At 38.5% G+C, this 10,884-nt stretch overlaps 1 non-coding gene across 1 annotated transcript; it reads right to left on the bottom strand.

Moving 5' to 3' along the window:
- Positions 1-5,129: 5,129 nt before the first annotated feature.
- Positions 5,130-5,236, bottom strand: LOC142866033 (U6 spliceosomal RNA). The gene has a single exon (XR_012916105.1). It is a non-coding gene; the product is annotated as a U6 spliceosomal RNA (small nuclear RNA).
- Between the last annotated feature and the right edge of the window lie 5,648 nt (positions 5,237-10,884).

Genomic DNA, 10,884 nt, shown 5'->3' on the forward strand with positions numbered 1-10,884 from the left:
TTAGGAGACCTCAATTGACCAAACTTCAAGCTATACTATAAGGCTATCGTAACCAAAACAGCATGGTACTGGTGCAAGAACAGAGACATAGACTAGTAGATCAGAAAAGATAACTCAGATATTAAAACCATCTTCATATAGCCATCTGATATTTGACAAGGCACACAAAAATATACATTGGGGAAAAGAATACCTATTCAATAAATGGTGCTGGATTGGCCACATGTAGAAGACTGAAACATGATCTGCACCTCTCACCACTCACAAAAATCAACTCACGATGGATAGTAGACTTAAATCTAAGGCATGAAACTATAAGAATTCTGGAAGAAAATGTCGTAAAAACTCTTATAAACATCGGCCTAGGCAAAGAATTTATGAAGAAGACCCCAAAAGCAATCACAGCAACAACAAAAACAAATAAATGGGACCTGATCAAATTAAAAAGTTTCTGCATAGCCCAGGAAATAATCGTTACAGGAAATAGACATCCTACAGAATGACAGAAAATATTTGCATGCTATACATCCAAGAAAGGGCTGATAATTAGAAACTATAAAGAACACAAGCAAATCAGCAAGAAGAATCAAACAATCCCATTAAAAAGTAGGCAAAAGACATGAACAGAAACTTTTCAAAAGAAGATAGTCTAATGGCCAACATTATCAGGGAAATGCAAATCAAAACCACAATGAGATATTGCTTAACTCCAGTGAGAAGGCTTTTGTCGAAAAGTCCCAAAACAACAAATGGCATGGATGCAGAGAGATAGGAACACTCATACACTGTTGGTGGAACTGCAAACTAGTAAAGCCTCTATGGAAAATAGTATGGAGATACCTCAAAAAACTAAAAGTAGAGCTACCATTTGATCCAGCAATCCCACTACTGGGTATTTACCCAAAGGAAAAAAAGACATTCTATATAAAAAAAAAAAAGATACCTGCACTGGAATGTTTATAGCAGCACAAGTCACAATTGCAGAGATGTGAAAACAACCCAAGTGCCCATCAATACATGAGTGATTAATAAAATGTAATGTATGTATACCGTGGAGTACTACTCAGCCATAAAAAATGGTGAAGGAATACCTCTTGAATTAACCAGGATGGAACTGGAGACCATTCTTCTAAGTGAAGGATCACAAGAAGGGAAAAACAAACACTACATGTACTCACCATTAAATTGGAACTAATCTATCAACACTTATATGTGTGCACATATGGAAATAACATTCACTGGAAATCAAGCAGATGGGAGGGGGAGGAGAGGATGGGTAAATTCACACCTAATGGGTGCAATTCACACTAAGTCATGGGCACACTTGTAACTTTGGCTCAAACAGTACAAAAGCAATTTATGTAAACAAAACATTTGTACCCCCATAATATTCTGAAATAAAATAATAATAATAATTACTTTTTCAGAAAAAAAAAAAACAAAAAACATGGCGATCAACAGAGACTGGCCAACTGATAAAGATTCAACCAAATGATGAAAGAAAGAGATCCATCTATGGATCTATGGGCTAATATGTAGCCAAAATATACTGTTCAGTGAAAAAAATTAGAAACAGAATAGTATCAATAATGTGATCTCGTGTGTGTGTGTGTGTCTGTGTGTGTGTGTGTCTAAAAGTGGCACACACCCACCACATGCTTTTATATAAAGCAAAAACTTCTGGAAGGATAAACAAGAAAATGGTAACAGTAGTTACTTCTCTGGGGAATGGAACTGGGGGTGAGGGTGAAGGTAAAGGAGATTTTACTTTTCAATGTTGGAGGTTTATTTCTATTTTGGCCTATTTTTACAATTAAAATAATCAGGATTTTTTCTGTTTTTTTCTTTTTTTCAATTCTCTCCTTAAGGAGCAATGTTTTCTGATTATATAAGCAATGTATGTTTATTCTTGCTTCATATTTTAACTTTCTATTTTGAAATAATCTCAAACTTGCAAAAAAGTTGCAAAGATAGTACAGGAATTCTCATATACCTGTCCCCTAGCTTCCCCAAATGTTAACATCTGGTAATCACATACAATTATCAAACCCAGGAAATTAACATTGATATGATGCTATTGACTAATCTTACAGACCTTACAAAAGTTGTCAATGGCCCCACTACAGCTCGTTTTCTGGCCCAAGATTCAATCCAGGATCCCACATTTAGTTGTGACATTTCCCTGGTCTCCTCTAGTCTGGGGCAGTTCCTTGATCTGTCTTTGTTTCTCATGACCTTAATACTTTTGAAAAGTAATAGCTATTTTGCAGAATGCCTCTCAGTTTGGGTTTGTCTGATGTTTTCTCATGATTAAATACAGGTTATGCATTTGAGGGAAGAAAACCACAGAATTAATGTCCTTTCACTGCATCCCATTAGGAGGCGCACGATGTAAATATGTCTCATTACTGGTTATTTAACTTTGATTGCTTGGTCTGCTGGGTTTCTCCACTGTAAAGTTACTACTTTTCCTTTTGTAATTAATTAATAGCTGTGGGGAGAGAATTTGAGTGTGTGTAAATATCCTGTTTCTCATCATACTTTGCCCACTAATCCTTTGATGATTCTTGCCTAACACATTACTGTGATACTGGCCAATGGTGATTTTCTATTTCCATCATTCCTTCTACATTTATTAATTGGCATTCAACCGTGAGAAAGAGCATTCCCTTCTCCTTATGTATGAATTCAGTTATTTATTTATATAACCATGGACTTGAAACCGCCCTGCAATAACGGAGTACAAAGCGAGTACTGTGATGAGGGCCTAGCTAAAAATAATGCACAGGTCTAGCTAAAAATAAAGATAATAATTAGTAACTGTCCCCCTGTAATTGTCACCATGAGCCACACAGCTTGTGGTCATAAAGATTCTTAACTTCTCCCCATAGCTGGTGTCCGTAAAGTTTCTTAACTTTTTCCATCAATAACATCACCTTTTCAAAACCTAAAGGAAGTTTTTAAGATATCTTCCAGACCCCAAATTCCAGTGGATGGATTGGCCTACCCAGACCAGCAGCCCATACTAAGAAACTGACTCAACTGGAATTGTGACCCCAGGGATCAGAGCAACACAAGAAGATGATTTCTACACCCCTATAATTTTGCCCCAATTAACAAACCTAATTGCCTAATTCCTTGCCTATCAAACTATCCTTAAAAACCCTGTCTCCTTACCTGCTATTACACATCCACTAAAGAAAAAAAAAAAAAAAAAAAAAAAAACCCTGTCTCCAAAGTTCTCAAGGAGGCTGATGTGAGAGATTTCTCCCATCTCCCCGCTTAGCACTGTGCAGAATAAAGACTCTTTCTCAGCCATATACCTGCTGACTCAGCATGTTGGCTTATTCTTGGGTAGTGGGCAAATGAACGTGGTTGGGCAACAACAGACTTGCCAATAGAATGTACTGTCATACCTTTTAATTTTTGCTGAGCTAATGGGGAGAAATGATATGCTGGTGTTGGTTTAATTTGCATTTCTCTAATTATATGTGAGGTTGGAAGCTTAAAGAGCCATTTACTGATGATAGAGAGATAGAAAGACAGATAGATAATTGTCTGTTCATGGATCTCCCCATTTTTCTATTGGGTATTTGGACCTTTGTTGATCAATTCTGAAGATTTCTTTGTATAGTCACAATACTAGCCCTTTATCTGTGATACATGTTGCACATATTCCCTTCCAGTTTGTTTATTGTTTTTTGACTTTGATTTTGATGGGGCTTTCTACCACACAATTTGTTGTTGTTGTTGTTGTTTTGTTTTGTTTTGTTTTTTTGGGTTTTTTTGAGACAGAGTCTCACTTTGTTGCCCAGGCTAGAGTGAGTGCCGTGGCGTCAACCTAGCTCACAGCAACCTCCAACTCCTAGGCTCAAGCGATCCTCCTGCCTCAGCCTCCCGAGTAGCTGGGACTACAGGCATGTGCCAGCATGCGCGGCTAATTTTTTGTATATATATTTTTTTAGTTGGCCAATTAATTTCTTTCCATTTATAGTAGAGATGGGGTCTCGCTCTTGCTCAGGCTGGTTTCGAACTCCTGAACTCGAGCAATCTGCCCGCCTCGGCCTCCCAGAGAGCTAGGATTACAGGCGTGAGCCACCGCGCCCGGCCCTACCACACAATTTTTTACATAGTCAGATTTATCAATATTTTTCTTTCATTGCCTCTAGCTTTTCAGTTATAGTTAAAGAGCCTTTCCCCACACCAAGATTAAAAATGGAAATTTGTTCATATTTTCTTTTAATATTTGTATGGTTTCATATTTTACATTTGGATCCTTGATCCATTTACAGTTGATTCCTATGTATGGTGTGAAGATTGAATGTTATTTTATATTTTTGCAGATAGCTAGTCAGTATTCCCAGCACCATTTGAAAATCTGTCTTTGCCCTAGTAGCATATGTTTATTCTTTAAAAAATGTAATGATAAGTAAATAAAAATTTAAGGAAGAAAACAAAAAAATCTCAACAACAAAAAAATCTCACCACCCAGAGATGATCACAAATTACATTTGTGAAACATTTTGATGATTGCTGTGGTTTGAATGTGTGTTTCCTCTGAAACTCATATTGAAATTTAATCCCCAATGTAACAGTATTAAGAGGTGAAGCCCTAAGAGGTGATTGGGTCCTGAGGGCTCCACCCTCATGAATGAATTAATCCATCAATCCATGAATGGATTAGTTATCACAAGAGTGAGTCTGTTATAAAAACCAGTTTGGCATGCTCTTGCCCCTCCACCATGTGATACCCTCTGCCATGTTATAACATAGCAAGAAGGCCCTCATCAGATGTGGCTCTTGACCTGGAACTTCCCTGCCTCCAGATCTATAAGAAATAAATTCCTTTTCTTTAAAAATTACTCACTCTCAGGCATTCAGTTATTGCAACAGAAAACAGACAGTGACTATAGGCATTCACATACACACAGACAACACACACACACACACACACACACACTTTTACAAGGATGGGATCTCATACATGCTGTTTTTATCATGGACAACTTTTTCTTTTTTGGATGAGGAGTTGGAGATGGAGTGTGAAGCTAGAAGAGCCCTCAATTGGGTAAGTCACTTCGCTTATCAGAGTTTCAGTTTTGTCACCAGTGAGCATTAGAAAGTGGAAACAAAATATGCAACACTTCACAAATTTGCATGCCATCCTTGCACGGGAGCCATGCTAATCTTCTCTGTATCATTCCAATTTTAGTATATGTGCTCCCAAAGTGAGCACTATCATGGACACCTCTATTTTCGCACTTTTTTTTTGCACCATTCCTAAACAAAATTAACAGCTTGGTGTGTGACCTTCAGCTCCTTTAGTCATGTCCAGTTATTCACATACAAACCTATTCATATATGTATAGGCTGTTTTTTATTTTGTTTTATAAAAATGGGGTGATATTATATACACTTCTCAGCATTATATCTTTCCCATTTAACAATACTTTGAGGGGCCCGGCGCGGTGGCTCACACCTGTAATCCTAGCACTCTGGGAGGCCGAGGTGGGTGGATCGTTCAAGGTCAGGAGTTTGAGACCAGCCTGAGCAAGAGCAAGAACCCGTCTCTACCAAAAAAAAAAAAAAAAAAAAAAAATTGAAAGAAATTATCTGGACACCTAAAAAACATATATAGAGAAAAAATTAGCCGGGCATGGTGGCTCATGCCTGTAGTCCCAGCTACTCGGGAGGCTGAGGCAGGAGGATTGCTTGAGCCCAGGAGTTTGAGGTTGCCGTAAGCTAGGATGACACCACGGCACTCTACCCCGGGCAACAGAACCGGACTCTGTCTCATAAAAAAAAAAAAAATCTTGAGGAATGCCTCCAAGGCTTCTGGTATAGGCCTAATTCTTCCTTTTTAATAACTAATAGTCAGTAATGGGAATATACCGTTAAATACTGATGGCCATTAATTTTTTCCCTTTTTTACCGCTGCAAACTGAGCTTCTACTAACACCTTTGTACATGAATCCTTATATACTAATGTCCTTGTCTCTGTGTTACTTTTCACTTTAAACTCATCTATACTGTTTGAATTTTTACCATGAGCAATTATCAATTTTATTTAAAAAAACAAAATCTTTCAGTGTATAAAGCTTGGGCTTTGCAACAAGACGCATCTAAATTGAAATCCTCTAAGACACAGACACTGCTTGTGGGAGTGTGAAACAATGCATCCACTTTGGAAAACCGTCTGGCATAATTTACTAAACTTGAATGTACATATATACCCTATGAGCCAGCCACTTTACTCCTAAGCATATTCAACACAAATGCCTGCACATGTATGACTCAGAGAAGTGTTCGAAGATATTCTTATCACTTCTATATGTAATACCTGAAAACAGAATATTCCAAGTGTCTGACACCAATAAAGATAAATTGTGGCACATTCCTACAATAAAATTCCTACTAGACAATAGCTCTTCTCAAAAATGTGATCTGTGGACCTCGAGGTGGTCTCCCACCTTTTTGGTACCAGGGACCGTTTTCATGGAAGACAATTTTTCCATGGACCGGGGCAGGGGTGGGGGGGATGGTTTCAGGATGATTCAAGCGCATGACATTTATTATGCACTTTATTTCTATTATGATTACATTGTAATATATGATGAAATAATTATACAACTTACCATAGGTTAGGGATCCCTGCTCTAGGGAGTCCCAAAAACCCTCACAGGGAGTCCTTAAGGTCAAAACCATTTTCATAATAATACTAAAAGGTTATTTGCCTTTTTCACTATGTTGACATTTGTATTGATGGTGCAAAAGCAAAAGTACACACACACACACACACACACACACACACACATATATTTAAAGAAGAATTATCAGCACCTTAGCACAAATTAAGGCAGTGGCACCACGTGTACTGCTGGTATTGATTATATTCATCACCCCACACACACTCATAGTAAACAAAGTTTTGGATAATAGCTTGAGCCCATTATCCGAAGTGAGGTGACACAAGATCGGAAGAATGGGCTCCACATGTACTCGCCATCAAATTGGTACTGCCAGATTAACACTACAGTGCTCAAATGGTGGTGGTGTTCTCCAAGGATTTGGGGGTTGGGGGGTAGACCCACATCTGAGGGATGTGGTGAGCATTGTGAAGGGGAAGGGCATACCTCTAACCTTTGCTAGGGAGAGGCAAAGATATAAAAGGTAACCAAAATATTTGTACTCTCATATTTTCTTGAAATAAAAAGCCAAAACAAAGTTTTGGATGAAGCAGTGAAAATCAATTTTTGTCAAATCTTAATCACTGGGTACATTTAAAAGACTATTTTCCACATGATGAACCAGGAGGCATGCATATAGCGTGTCTGTTACATACCACTATACAGTGGCTGTCTCAAAAAAAAGTACTTGTTTGAGTTGAGCTGAACTAGACACTTTTCATGGAACAACATCTTTACTTAAAAGAATGACTGACAAACTGGTTATTCAGATTTAGACTTTTGGCAGATGTCCCCTTTAAAATGAACAAAGTGAGTTTTTCGCTCAACTAACAATATTTGCTACCAATAATAATTTTGGAGGTATATATGATAATTAATACATTCATATAATTTGTAAAGGTCAAACAGTGTCATTTGGATATCCATCATATTAAATATTTGTCTTTTCTTTATGCTAGAAACATTCAAATGATTCTCTTCTAGCTATTTTGAAATATACAATAGATTATTGTAAACTATAATCACCCTACTGGTCTGTCAAACACTAGGTATTATTTTGTCCATCAAAGTGTATATTTGTACCCATTAATCAACCTCTCTTCATCTCCCTCTCCCTCCTACCCTTCTGACTCTGGTAACCAGCAATCTACTCTCTACCTTTGTGAAATCTACTCTTTCATCTCCCACATGTGAGTGAGAACATGCAATATTTGTTTCTATGCTGGGCTTATTTTACTTACCACAATAACCTCCAGTTCCATCCATGTTGCTGCAAATGATAAGATTCCATTCTTTTTTATGGCTGAATAATGTGCCATTGTGTGTGTATATACCACATTTTCTTTATCCATTTACACATTAATGGACACTTAGGTTATTTGTCATTTCATGCAGGAGAATAAACCTGGACCCTGTTACTCCATCATGGTCATGAAACATATGTTTCCCGTTCTTTTTCAGTCAGGAAAACTGAGGCCCAGAACAGCTAATTGGCTTGCCCAAGTTCACACTAGTTAATGAAGGAAACTGAACTAGAAACCAAGGTCTCCTGACCTCTAATCTGTAGTTGAGACAGAACTGTCTCCCATCTTTCCAGCTCCAGGGATGACTTGACAATAGAAGATTAATTAATGAGCCACAGATAAAGTAAATGGGCATGACCTAGGGTCTCTGAAAGGTTCAGACCAGGCTGCCCCACACATCCTTCATCATTCAGCAAATATTTACTGCACACCTATGTACAATGCCTCATATGAAACATTGTTGGGGACAGAAAAGCAGGAGCTACTCTCTCTGGAAGCAAAGGCTCGAGTCTAGTTGGGAGAGAGCCCACATGTGAAACATTTCCATCTTTATACTCTCTTATACTGAATCACTCCACTCTCCAGCCAAATGAGTCACAGTTGGTAGACTTTTCTCAGGAAAGGCTTCCCAGAGGAGCGAGGGCTTGGACTCAAAAGGCAGGCAACTTGCCATGACTGAGGAGGACAGTAAAGGCAGGAAATTGTCTCCACATGGCCCTTGTTAAAATGTGCTCATAACCTCAGAGGGTCTTTGGGTGTTAAAACAAAACAAAACAAACAAGCAAACAAAAAAATTCCTTGGGATAGTGAAAAGAAATGATGTTGCCTCTATCCAGAAGGTAGAACTAGGGGATTTGATGGAAGTCCAGTGGTGAGGAAGATGCCTACCAGGGCACTCACATTTCCTACTGCAATGCTAGAAACAGGGCTGCTGCTACTATCCCTTAAGCAAAAACAAATACTCCCAGGAAGATGGTTTTCGTATATGAAATCATAGTGTCCCTACTTTATTTACCTCCTTTCTGTCTCAGTCCATCCATTCTTGCTTCACAACTTTCAACAGAACCATCACTGTTCACTTAAGAGGAGATAGCATATTACCAAAAAAAGACACAGTGTCTTTGCAGGTCACAAAGAGCTGGGCTGTCCACTTGAAGCTGTAAGACAAACACTCCAGACCATAGCCATTTGCTCATTCACTGAGCATGTATTGAGCGCCTACTATATGCCTGGAGTTATGTTAGGGGCTGAGGACTCACAGGTGCCTAAGATACACAGCCTGTCCTAGTTCATGGTCTAGAGGGAAAGATAGACACTTGAACAATGATGATGACACAAGATGTCAAGTTCTAAAATAGGGACAAGCACCAAGTGCTTGGGAGCATGGGAGAGAACAATTAGCTAAGGTGGGGAGGTGAGGAAATGGGTTGGTGCCTGGGAAGCTGCTCAGAAGGAGGCATTTCAGCTGAGTCCTGAAGGATCATCAGGAATTTGGCAGTGAAGGGAGAGGGGGGAAATCACTGCAGATAAAGAAAACAGCATGAATGGTGGCAGAGATGGGGTGTGTGTGTCTGTGTGTGCACCTGTCTAGGGAATGAAATGGCTGGAGCATTGAACAAAGTGGCAAATGGACCTGGAAAGTAGATTGGAGTCATGAATACCGTGTCTGCTGTGTACCCTGAAAAATAGGTATTCTGCCTCCAAAATAGGTATTACTTTCAGCCACCGTTCCCTTCCCTGTCAGTGCCCTCCCATCCTTTTCATTTCCTACCCAAACTGATCAACTTTCTTCATCAAATCATGCATTTGCCCATCTACCAAATTTATTGGGTAACTTCCATGTACCAACATCTTGTCTCCTTGTAATGCTCATTTGTACCTGTTGCTTGTAGGAGCATGAAACCCAAGGTGGTGGAACTGTGCCAACATTCCTGTGCCCTTCTGGGGTTTGGCTGAGACCCTGGAAGCTGGGCTCTTCCAGCTGTATATAATGTCAGTGTTTTGACATATTTGCCAAGACCCTAGTTCATACACAATGCCACATTTCTCCCTAATTTTTTTGCTTTGGGAAATATAATTATTTGCATTAAAATATGTTATTTATTTATATTCACATGTAATGAGTTTTAAAATTAATAACTAATTGTTTTTTAATTTCTCAGTTTTAATTTCCAATATAGTAAATATCAATAGATATAGCCCACATAAGCAAAAGTTCTTTGGGTTCCTCAATAATTTTTATAAGTGTAAAGGCCAAAAGTTTGAGAGCTGCTATACTTAAAACATTCATAAATTTCACAAACATAGAACAAAAGAAGCCAGACTCATAAGCATACATGCTATTATATTTCATTTATATAAAGTTCAAAAACAGGAAAAACTAATTGATGATGTTAGAAATCAGGACATTGGTTACTTTGAGGGAAGAAAGAGGCATAGTGATTTAGAAGGGTGGCACACGAGGGGGTTTCTGGGATGTTGCCAACATTACATTCCTTGGTCTGAGTGCTAGTTATATGAGTATGCTTGATTTGTGATATTCCATTGGTGTTAAGTGTACTTTTCTGTATGTGTTTTGCTCTGTTTTTTCTTAACATTGAAAAAATATACCCCTGCAAAATCTTAGCTCTGCCATTTTCTAGTCATGAGTTGGAAAAGTGACTTGACCTCTTGTCATTTATTCAACAAACATTTCTTGAGGACCTACTCAGTGCTGAGCACTGTGTTACACATTAGGGATAGACTGCAGCAGCATGTAATGTACAGTTCCAGCTTTGTGTAATGCCATGCAGGGGAGATGACTCTCTTAGTCCATTCTGTGTTCCTCTAAAGTAATACCTGAGGCTGGATAATTTATAAAGAAAAGATGTTTATTTGACTCACAGTTCTGCAGG

The sequence above is a fragment of the Microcebus murinus genome, chromosome X, assembly GCF_040939455.1.
Source record: "Microcebus murinus isolate Inina chromosome X, M.murinus_Inina_mat1.0, whole genome shotgun sequence".
NCBI classification, from domain to species: Eukaryota; Metazoa; Chordata; class Mammalia; order Primates; family Cheirogaleidae; genus Microcebus; species Microcebus murinus.